Source organism: Megascapheus bottae, chromosome 10 (assembly GCF_031878675.1).
Source record: "Megascapheus bottae isolate mThoBot1 chromosome 10, mThoBot2.hap1, whole genome shotgun sequence".
NCBI classification, from domain to species: Eukaryota; Metazoa; Chordata; class Mammalia; order Rodentia; family Geomyidae; genus Megascapheus; species Megascapheus bottae.
In genome coordinates, this window is record NC_143518.1 from 7,433,350 (window position 1) to 7,444,710 (window position 11,361).

Below are 11,361 nucleotides of genomic sequence, written 5' to 3' on the forward strand. Positions count from 1 at the left end.
CTGTCAAAGTGCATGATGGAGTTTCCTAAGTTCAGAAATTCTAATCTAGAATGGCTCAAACTTAAACATAACCCCAAATATAATTCCAAATACTCTTGCTTCTTCTAGGATCAACTCTTCTGTCTCACTCTATTTTGTGTGTTCTTAGAACAATTCATGATTCACTTTGGAGGCACTCAGCTATGAATGCTAAGTGTTTGAGTAACATAGGAAGGTTATATTCTGCCTCTCTTACCTTCTCCTATACCCCATGAATCTTCTTTCCTGGCAGACTTGATTAGTTTAGAGGTAGACAGATGAAGTTGATCCTGATGATACCTTTCAAGCAGAAAGATAATAAGATGTCTGGGCACAGAGATGGATAAGCTATAGACAAGCCCATCATTTGGTAGTGACTAGCCTGAATGTTGTCCCTAATTTTGCCCTCTTGGAAGTAGGAGTTAATCACCCATAAAAAGAGTCCAGGAAACTATGAAGTATGGAGACAGTTCAACACTAAGGACAGGAAAGTGTCCTCAGGAAAGTCATCAGGACTAGCTGAGATATCACAATTCCCTTGAAATCCTAAAACTAGATTGGGCATTACAGCACCCAGCAACCACTCTTTAGCAGACTTTTGAATTTCATCCTACAAACAGTTTAACAAATGAGCCTGCGAAGGTTCCTAGATGTTGGCATAAAGCACAAAACCCATGGATCAGAGACAAAGAACTTGTTACCTACAGCCCAAATAGAAGCATGAATATTCCACGCCCTCCAGACCCAAGGGGATACTGTGGAGGGGTGCAGGTGAACTCTCTGCTTGGCATAGCTGAGGAGCACTGAGCCAATGAACAAATCCATTTTATAGGATTTGTCCCATTTTATGGGACTGGGGCTGCTCACCAAAACACAACCCTGAGAAACAGCCTTAGCCAAGAGCATTCAGAGCCTTTTCATTCAGAGCACACCAGAAGGGATGTGTCTGGCCATTCAAATCATATGGCAAATGGTTTCTCCCAGCACAAAACTACCTGCACTCTGTGTTCCCCCAGAGTGCCTCAGCAGACACCTCAAGTCCTAGGTCACCCAGTCTCTCAGCTTCCTGAGAAGGTAGGGTTACAGACATATACCATGGTCTAGCACTAGCTAGCAAAGTCACCCGTCAGGGTCTTCACCCAACTTTTTTATTATTTTTTTTTGCCAGTCCTGGGCTTGAGCTCAGGGCCTGAGCACTGTCCTTGGACTTTCTCAAGGCTAGAGCTCTACCACTTGAGCCTCAGCACCATTTCCGGCTTTTTTCTACATATGTGGTACCAAGGAATTGAACCCAGGTCTTCATGCATGCTAGCTAGTGCTAGACCATGGTATATGTCTGTAACCCTACCTTCTCAGGAAGCTGAGATTGGAGGATGGAAGTTCATAGCCAGCCCAGACAGGAGAATGCATTAGACTAGACTAGACTAGACAACCACCAAAAAGCTGGAAGTGGAGCTATGGCTCAAATGGTAGAGTGCTAGCCTTAGTGGAAAAGTGCCCTGGCTGTGAGTTCAAGGTCCTAATACTTCCCAGTACTGATGTGTGCACATGCACATGTACACACACACACACACACACACACACACACACACACACACACACACATCTTTATGGTTAGACTGCTTAATTCTGTAAGTAGGCATGTTAATCAGAGAATACTTGTCTAAAAGTCCCTGATATCTAACCTATATTATCTTCCAAAGTAACTAGGTATCTGGTGGTGTGTGCGTATGTGTGTGTGTCTGTCCCCACACACAGCACACACACACAGCACACATTCTACCACTTGAGCCACGTCTCCACTTGTGGCTTTTTGATGATTCATTGGAGATAAGAAGCTCATAAGCTTTCCTACCGGGGCTGGCTTCAAATCTTACTCCTCAAATGTCAGCCTTCTGGGGCTGGGAGCATGGCCTAGTAGTAAAGTGCTTGCCTAGCATGCATGAAGCCCTGGTTTGATTCCTTGGTACCATATACACAGAAAAGGCCAGAAATGGTGCAGTGGCTCAAGTGGTAGAGCTCTAGCCTTGAGGAAAGCCCAAGGGCAGTGCTCAGGCCCTGAGTTCAAGCCCCAGGACTGGTAAAATAATAATAATAATAATAATATTATTATTATTATTAATGATCGTCATTATCATCTCAGCCTCCTGAGGAGCTAGGATTATAGGCATATCAACTTTTGTCGTGTTCCAGACTCCCAAAATGGCACCTGAAACTCTAGTCATTGTATTAAATGTGTGGTTGCCTTGGACTCCAACAGTACAAGAGCCTACAGACATAACATCCCTGTAGTAACCTCATCCTTGAAGTGGAAGAAATTATTGCATGGGAACTAGATTTTTCCTCAGACAATAAGAACTTCTTGGGGCCACCTTGCAGAGCTGGAGGTGAGCTAATGGTGAATCTGACCACACGTGGACCAAGACTGCTTAACAAAGCATACCTCTCACCTCCTGCCTTAATTCTTCTATTTAACCAAAAAGTTCTTATCAATAGGCCAAACATGGGCTGAGATGCTGAGTTTCCATCTTTCCAAAATGGCCATTGTGATGAAAATCCTGTTATGGCCATGGCTTTTATTTGCTTTTTCTGTGGGTAGGTGGATTCCTAGGACTTGTGGGAACACTCAAGAGTTTGGTCTTTGGCCCAGGACACAGTTGCATTATTATAGGATAAAAGCAAACCCAGAAGTTTGACCTTAATACAATATTTTAGGGTATAATTCTATGCCATCTTATCACATGCATAGAATATTGTTACCCATACTCCATCAAGGTATAATTCATCAACCCCCAAAACATACTCCCTCTCCCTCCCTCCCTCCCTCCCTCCCTCCCTCCCCCTCCCCCCTCTCTCTCTCTTTCTGACACACATACACATACACACACACCCTGACAAACAACATTCATAACCCCTAACAACCACTAATCTGTTCATCATTAGTATAATTTTGTCATTTTTAGAGTGTCATATAAGTGGAATCATGTAGTATATGATCTTTTCAAATTGGCATTTTTACTCAATATAAATCCCCAAGGTCAAGTTTGGTTTTTTATTTATTACTGAGTAGCATTCTGTGATAGGGAAGCTCATCATTATAACCAAGTGTCAGGATAAACTGGGAAACCTGAGGCCTATATATGTAGTCAAGAAAACAAGATGTTCCACTAACACAACCATGTTCATTGCAGCACTATTTACCATAGCAAAGGCATGGAACCAACCCAGATGCCCCTCAGTTGATGAATGGATCATGAAGGTGTGGTATTTATACACAATGGAATTCTTTGCTACCATCAGAAAGAATGACATCACCCCATTTGTTAGGAAATGGAAAGACTTGGAAAAAATCATATTAAGTGAAGTAAGCCAGACTCAAAGGAACGTAGGCTCAATGGTTTCCCTCATTTATCATAATTAGTATAGCTCAAAACCTAGATACACAAGGCCATATAGGATGATGCTAAATGAAAGGACCTCCAGGATATGGAAACAAGAGCCATATAATGTGTGATTGTTGTTCTTAATGTACTATGTTATTTCTCATCTCTTTTGTTGTCCCTTGGTTATCTCATATTGTTATAGTTTCTTACCTTGTTATCTGGTATATTGTATATATGATTATTTGTTTATTTGAAATAGGATAGGGAAGGGGAAAAAACAAGATGAGGTGAGGGGGTGGGGGGAGGAAATGGGGACAAAAACATGAGAAGGGGTATCAATGTTTATGAAGTAATGCACCTTCTATCTGGTGAATATAATGTAACCCTTCTATTAATTACAATAAAATATATTAAAGAAGAAAAAAGAAACATGGAAAAGAAAAAGAAAAGAATTGTCTTATTGTTTTAGATTGCCAATACTATTTTACCTTCCTACCAGCCAGTATTGGGTGAGTGCCCCTCCAATAGATATTACTTTCAATTTAAGCCATTCTGAAAAGTATGTACTAATGACCTCTTGTGGTTTTAATTTGTACTTCAATAACATTGGACATCGTGTGTGTGTGTGTGTGTGTGTGTGTGTGTGTGTGTGTGTGTGTGAGAGAGGGGGGGGGAGAGGGGGGAGACAGACAGAGACAGAGACATAGAAATACTTTTCATATCTTTGATTCATTTTCTAATGGGATAGTTTGCTTTTACACTGTTCACTTTTCTTTATATATCCTATATAGAAAGAAATCTTTTGTCAAAATGTGATTGCAAATACGTTTTTCTCTTTGAGATTGATTTTCTCATGGTGCTAATACGCTCTCTCTCTCTCTCTCTCTCTCTCTCTCTCTCTCTCTCACACACACACACACACACACACACACACACAAAATGTAAAAGTTTGTTGCACTTCACTTTTAAAGTTTTCTTTGATGGGCTATGCCTTTTGTGACATGTCTAGGAACTTTTCTAAACCTAGATCCTGAAGGTTTTTTGTTACATTTTCTTCTAAAGGTTTATATTTTGTATGTTACACTTAAAGCTATGATTTATTTTGAGTTAATTTTTTTGTAGAAGATAGAGCCAGTCTTTCTGTAACTGGAATAATGAAACTGTGCTTTGTTTCAACATTTTTTTTGCTTTTTTTGTATATTTTTTATTGTAATGAATAGAAGGGTTACATGATATTTGCCAGATAGAAGGTGCATTAATTCCCATACATTGATACCCTTTCATATGTCTTGGTCCCCATTTCCCTCCCCCCACCCCCACCCATCATCTTGTTTCCCCCCCCTTCCCTATCCAATTTCAAATAACCAAATACAAATATATCCGATATATCAGGTAACAAAGATTTTTTTGCTTTTTTTAGGACAAAAAAATGATGGATGCCTAGAATTTACCTTACTCTAATTAAAATCAACTAGTATTTCTCTACATTAAAAAGAAAGAGGGAGCCAGGTTTTCAAATAAAGTATGTTATTTTTGCAATGAAGTTTATCTACTCATAGGAGAAAATTCAGCATATAAATAGATTACAACAAAGAAAGTTTAAACCTTTACAATTCTATCACTCGGGGAAATCACAGTCATATATGGATGTTTGTTTTCACAGCTTTTTCTTTTAACCATTTCTTCTTCCACATTTGTAGATCCCTTGCAATTCCACTAGAAGATGAGAGAAGATTGCTGAGCAGCTTTCATCTAGAAAACCCCTAAGCAGAATTTGAACTCACCTCTCCCCCGTCAGTCACCGGGCAGTCCCCAGAGGCCACACAGCTTAGGAGACTCAGGAAAGGCCACGCATAGCCGCCGCCATCTGTCCTCGGGACAGGTGATTCTGGCTACGGCCGTCAGGAAGAAGTGATTCTTATGAATCTTAACGATGACAAACTGTTAAGCAATATTGACTCCAGGTCAAGAGAACATTAGATTCGTTGTAGTAATATTTATTTATTTTCAAAATAATAGGTTCTGGAATGAGTGAAATTACCTATCTGGCTGATTTCTTAGGTGACAGGTGTCCTATTAACATCCTTGGGAGCTTTGCAAGAGTTAAAAAAATAAATAAAAATAAAAACAAAACAAAACCCCGGGCTTAGGTTTAAGAGCAAGCACTTCCGGAAACCCTAGAGAAATGTTTTAGGTCATTTTAGACTGTCTGAATTGTTCTTTCCTCCTTTAAGATACTATATTAGAGGTACATGCCTGGCACGCAATTAGAATTAACAAGCTGTGAAAAGGTTCAATTCTGACAACTATTTCTCTGTCAAAAGAGAAAACTATTTTATTTGTTGTCACTTTGAATCTCAGTGAGGAAAACAAAACCAAACTATTCTCAAGCAAAACGCTTGCTTCCCTGACCGGGAATCGAACCCGGGCCGCGGCGGTGAGAGCGCCGAATCCTAGCCACTAGACCACCAGGGAAGAGATGTTGGGCTTGCTCGTAATCTGCTAGACTAATGCACATTTTGTGACGCACACCACATTCTGCGATGGGATTGGCGGAGAGATTTTGTGGGCGGCCCTTGACTACTCAGCCGCCACCGCCCCTCTAGGCTTCCTCCAAGGTCGGTCAGCCACTGCCTACCGATCCATGCGAACGGTTTATGTGGCAACAATCCAGCGGGCCGCCTTGCTGTAGAAGAGAAGGCAACTTTCCCGAAGCCATATGGTGGGGTGGGAGCGCGTTTTGACAGGAGGGAAAAAAAAGTTTCGTGTCAGAAGTGGGATTCGAACCCACGCCTCCATTCGGAGACCAGAATGCCCACAGGGAAGGTGAGAACCTTGAGTCTGGCGCCTTAGACCACTCGGCCATCCTGACACCCGGGAGCTGCTGCTCTCGCTCACCTACTTGATCATGAAGTACCGCGCTTCCCGCCCGTCGACGCCCGCGGCTTGCTCCCGCGGCCTTAGCGGACACGCGCCGCCGCCAACGCCGCCGTTAACGCGGCGCCCACCGAGCCGGAGACCGGAAGCCAAGCCGGAGACCGGAGGCCGAGCCGGGACTGGGTGTCAGCCCGCGCAGGCTCCGGCCCCGCCTGCGGGGAGGACGCGGGGCGATGTCCCACCCCCGTCCCGGCCCGCCGAGGGGGCGCTGCGCGCGGGCAGGCGAGGCCGGCGCCCGCCGGGGAAGGTCTCCTTTCTCTCCCTTCCTGCGCGGCGTCGGCCGTGCCGTCCCGGGCGTGCCCAGCCTCGAGTCCCCCCGGACCCCTCTACGGAGGGCCCAGACCTTGCAAGATACAGCGGGGGGCCCCGGGCGCGGGCTCTCCCGGGCTGGGGAGGCGCGGGCCGGGTCGCCCTGCCTGCCCACGGCTGCGTCTCCACCCCTCCGCCCGCCTCTGCGTGTCTCTCTCCGCGTCCCTCCCCTCTTCTTTCTCCCCTTCCTCCTCCCTGCCCTGCAGAAGTGACTGGTCAGAGAAAATACACGGGCGGTAAGGAATTACGCTGTTAAAGCTGAGCTAAGTAGGCTTTTGCTAAAATACTCTCCAGAAACTAAAATGACGTGCAGATATAGAATATTCGATATGTCGAATCTTTTTTGTGTTTTTTGTTGGGTCGTAGGACTTGAACTCCGGGCTTGGGCGCTGTTCCTGGGCTCCTGAACTACCACCCTACCCATTGAGCCACAGCGCCACTTCCGGTCTGCTGGTGATTCATTGGAGGTAAATGTTTCACTGAGTTTTTAGTGCCGGGACTAGTTTTGAACCGCGACCCTCAAATGTCAGCCTCCTGAGTAGTTAGGATTACGAGCCACCACGCCGGGCTCCACGTATCAAATCTTTATCTAATTGATAATGGTAAAGAAAATGATTATTCTGACTCTGGTTGAAAGAGTACAGAAGACATGTTTTCACACTGTTGCTTTGGGGATCCTGCAGTAAGGAAGAGAAACCCGGCTCAACTGTAAATACTACCAAGTGAGTGGGGGGTTTATAGGCAAGGAGCAAGGTGGACAGAAGAATCTAGATACGAGGGATGAGAAACTTGATAGCCAGGTGAGAGGCTTCTCACTTGGGCCGGACATGCCAAAGACAAGATGGTGAGCCAGGTCCAGTCTTATCAGAAAGAGGGCTCAGGGGAGTCTACTGAGGTTTGATTAATAGATAGGCATGATATTGTAACCATACAATGGAATTTTTTTTAAAGAGTTGTTTTAATTATTGAGAAATCCAGTGATGAAACTCTTTTTAGCCACTAACAAACACTTGAACAAATGAATACCAGAAAGCTGAAACATATTGAGGTGGGAACAAAAGGAAGACACATGGACTGAGGGAAGAGGATGAGCAAATGTAGTCACTATTGAATGTACACTATGTCAAGTCTGACCCACATAATGTGAGGGCAGTAACAGGAGAGTGAAATGAAGGATGGAAGCAGTGATATTGGTTAGTTAGGATGCATTGTTTTCATCATCAGACTTCTGGATTTAAGCCCCCTTTTGACAACTACTTAATAAAAATAAATATTAATAGGATGTAAAAATCAACAATAAATTCTTAAAAAATAAATATTAAAAGTTATCATTCAGCCAAACATGCTGTAGAGAGGTTACTAGCAAATGCACAGTAAATTAAAATTCTAAGTGATACTTGAAATTACAGTTACTCCTTTAAAATTATTTTTTTCTGAAAGAGAGAATCTCTATGTGTATACACACACACACATACACACACACACATTTCCTCCACCCCATGTAATGCTGGTCTTAAACTCACCATATCAGGATGACTAAGCCATCAGCCTGACACTCACATTGCATTATTGGACAATTTGCATTTCTACAAATAGGAATCTTGACCTTGCTCAGTCAAAATTCATTTCTATTACAGTTAGTTTTCTACAAGTTAACTCCTACTCTTGTAAGAGGTATTTTTAACTACTATTCTCTACATTGTAAGTAGAACTTAACCTATTTCCTTTTTTTTTTTTTTCAGTCTGGTGCTTGAACTCAGGGCCTGGGCACTGTCCTTGAGCTTTCTCAAGGCTAGAGCTCTACCACTTGAGCCACAGCACTACTTCGGGCCTTTTCTGTATATGTAGTACTGAAGAATAGAATGCTAGGCAAGCCCTCTACCACTAAGCCACACTCCTGGCCCCTAACCTGTTTTTTGCTGAGAAACTTTGTCTCTTTTCTTGGACCCACAAATTAAGTTAGAGCCTTCCCCATTTTGTCCTTTGCTCTGAATCATTTTCTTCCATTTGCAGCCATCTCAGAAGCTAGCTAGCAGTAGATCAGACAAGGGTTAGTTCCCCATGACTCTTCCTGTAACAAGACCTCACCTGACCAGTCCTGGACTGCAGGATCACCTCAGAAGACACCTCTGGTGACAGCTGATCACCTCTGAACACACCTAGGCGTGGGACTGTTTTAACTATGCATACCTTCTCATCTTCTGCCCCCAATTCTCCTTACTTAACCTGAAGTTGATGTCTGTATGGTAAAGATGGCTGAAGATGTATTTAAATGCTGTCTTCTCATAGCATGCTTGTGCCAGATGATAAATCTTATTTAGACCTTCTCATGTCTCTTTATTTGGATTATCAGGACAGAGTGGCCTAATCTAACAAGTGGAATTCTTGGAGTTTTGGTCTATGGTCTGAAACTCTGGTCTTACTCCTGGTCTATAAAATCACTCAGCTAGTAGAATTCAAGGGAAGGCACCCACGTATGTGGAATCAGACAATCTGATAACCAGATCTGTTGGACAACATCAACACTCCACAGAAGGCCATCAGGACCGGTTTTCAACCTAGGTGGACATAAACAGAAGCATAATTTATGAATCATAGGGTAATTCTTACTGCTGTTCAGAGACCAGGACTCAAACTCAGTACCTGATGGTTTGCTCATTGACTGAGCCATGCATTCAGGCCCTTAGCCAGTAATTCTGAGTTTAACTTTTTGAGGAACTGGCAGACTATTTTCACAATGGTGAAGCCGTTTTGTATTCTCTACAGAAATATTTGTTTTTTGGGGGTTTTTTTTGAGATAGGATCTCATTATGCAGTCCAAGTTAACCTGGAACTCTTGATCTTTCTGTGCCTGTAGCTCTTGGGGTGTATACCACTACACCCAGCACAGATCTGAAGGTTCTATTTGTCCACACTTGTTTTCCATTGTTTTGATAGTAGTGTGACACAACCGGACTCATTCCTAGTGAGTTATTAATGATGATGATACCTTCTCTCCAGGAGAAATGTCTAATTCTTTTGTTCATCGTATAGTTTTCTTTTTGCTGTTAAGATATCTAGGCATCTACTATCTACTATCTACATATCTACAATCTAGATCTCTATATAACCATTCAACACTTTAATTTTCTTTTCCCTTCTTCCTCTCCTTCTTCTTCCTCTTTCTCTTCCTCCTCTTCTCCTCCTCCTTCTTCTTTTCCAGTTCTGGAAGTTGGACTCAGGGCCTGAGCACTGTCCTTGGGCTTTCCTCAAGGCTAGCTCTCTACCTCTTGAGCCACAGCACCACCTCCAGCTTTTTCTGTGTATGTGGTACTGAGGAATCAAAACCAGGGCTATATGCCTGCTAGGCAAGCACTGTACCACTAGGCCACACTCCCAGCCCTAGATATCTATATCTATATTCAGCACTCCCCCCCCCTTTTTTTTTGGTGGGTCTTGGGGCTTGAACTCGGTCTGGGCGCTGTTCCTGAGCTCTTCAGCTCAAGACTAATACCCTACCCTTGCGCCAAGTCCCACTTTCCGTTTTCTAGAGATTAATTGGAGATAAGAGTCTCAGGTCCTCTTGTGCCCCAGCTGCCTTTGAACCTTGATCCTCAGTTCTCAGCCTTCTGAGTAGCTAGGATTACAGGTGTGAGCCACCGAGCCCTGCCACTCTTGTTCTTAGAGTAAATGTGAAGTGGGAAACAAGTGATTGTACTCAACCTTACTCATCATCCAGCCCATAATCTGCCTTACTATAAACATGCTAGCCTGGCCCTTTTCTCTCCACACATTTCACTCTCCCTGAATCCCTTCTCCCTACTATAGAGTGATTTGTACATTCCCTTGGTCTCTCCCTCTCCTTTCCCAGACTTTATAGGTAAGTAGGATAGGGAGAGGACCTGAATGAGAACCAGTTTTGCACAGAGCTATGACAGGTTTTCAGGGTTCATAAAGATCAAGTTTGGTCCACTTAACCCTTAAGATCTAGAACACCTCTCATCAGGGTTTGGCAGAGAAGGAAAGGAATAATGTGGTTAGCCTATGTATGATTTCCTGGGAAGCCTCAAGATAGGCTCACGGCTCTCCTGTGGATGAACCATGAAGCCTCCAACTCTAACCTAGTAGACTATAAGCTGTGCTTTGAGCATCAGGTGAGCGGTTTAGCCCAAGCTGTTTCAAGTGTTCCTAGAGTAAGCTTAAGACAATAAGCAAAGATGAGGAGGAGAATCCTCTACTTTTGTGATAGTGCCTATCAAACCTAACCATCTTAGGGTTTACTCTTCGCTTCTGTGACTTCATTTTAGAAGCAAAAAGCACCGCCATCCCTCTGGTTTGACATTTAAAGGTCTATGTATCTGCTGCTCCCTTTATGTTCCTAATGGGTCATGCTGCCATTGTGCAACGCTGTGCTTGGCTTCTGTAACTTCCCGCTTGGCTTGCTCTTGCAGGAGAGAACCACTAGAGACTTTACACTCCTGAGCAAACAAGGAGGTGGTGTCTCTGCTTTAAAATGGGCCTTGAGACCATTCTTGGGACTGCGCTTGGCTGTCCCAAAGGCCCAGTGTAGTCACTGGTTGGCTAACAAAGAGTCCCCACTACACTTTCAGCCACATTTCCCACACTTACTAGCTGAATATCAGTCTGCAAAGAGGAAGATCTACCAGGTCCTGGTAAGTGGTAGCAAGGAGAGATTTTGAGAACAGTCTTGTGAGTGATCAGCATATCAGAAGAG

General features: G+C 43.5%; 1 non-coding gene across 1 annotated transcript; it reads right to left on the reverse strand.

The window, feature by feature from the left end:
- Positions 1-6,167: 6,167 nt before the first annotated feature.
- Trnal-caa (transfer RNA leucine (anticodon CAA)) lies at positions 6,168-6,273 on the reverse strand. Its single transcript has 2 exons — positions 6,236-6,273; positions 6,168-6,213 (listed from the first exon to the last, which is right to left on the reverse strand). It is a non-coding gene; the product is annotated as a tRNA-Leu (tRNA).
- Between the last annotated feature and the right edge of the window lie 5,088 nt (positions 6,274-11,361).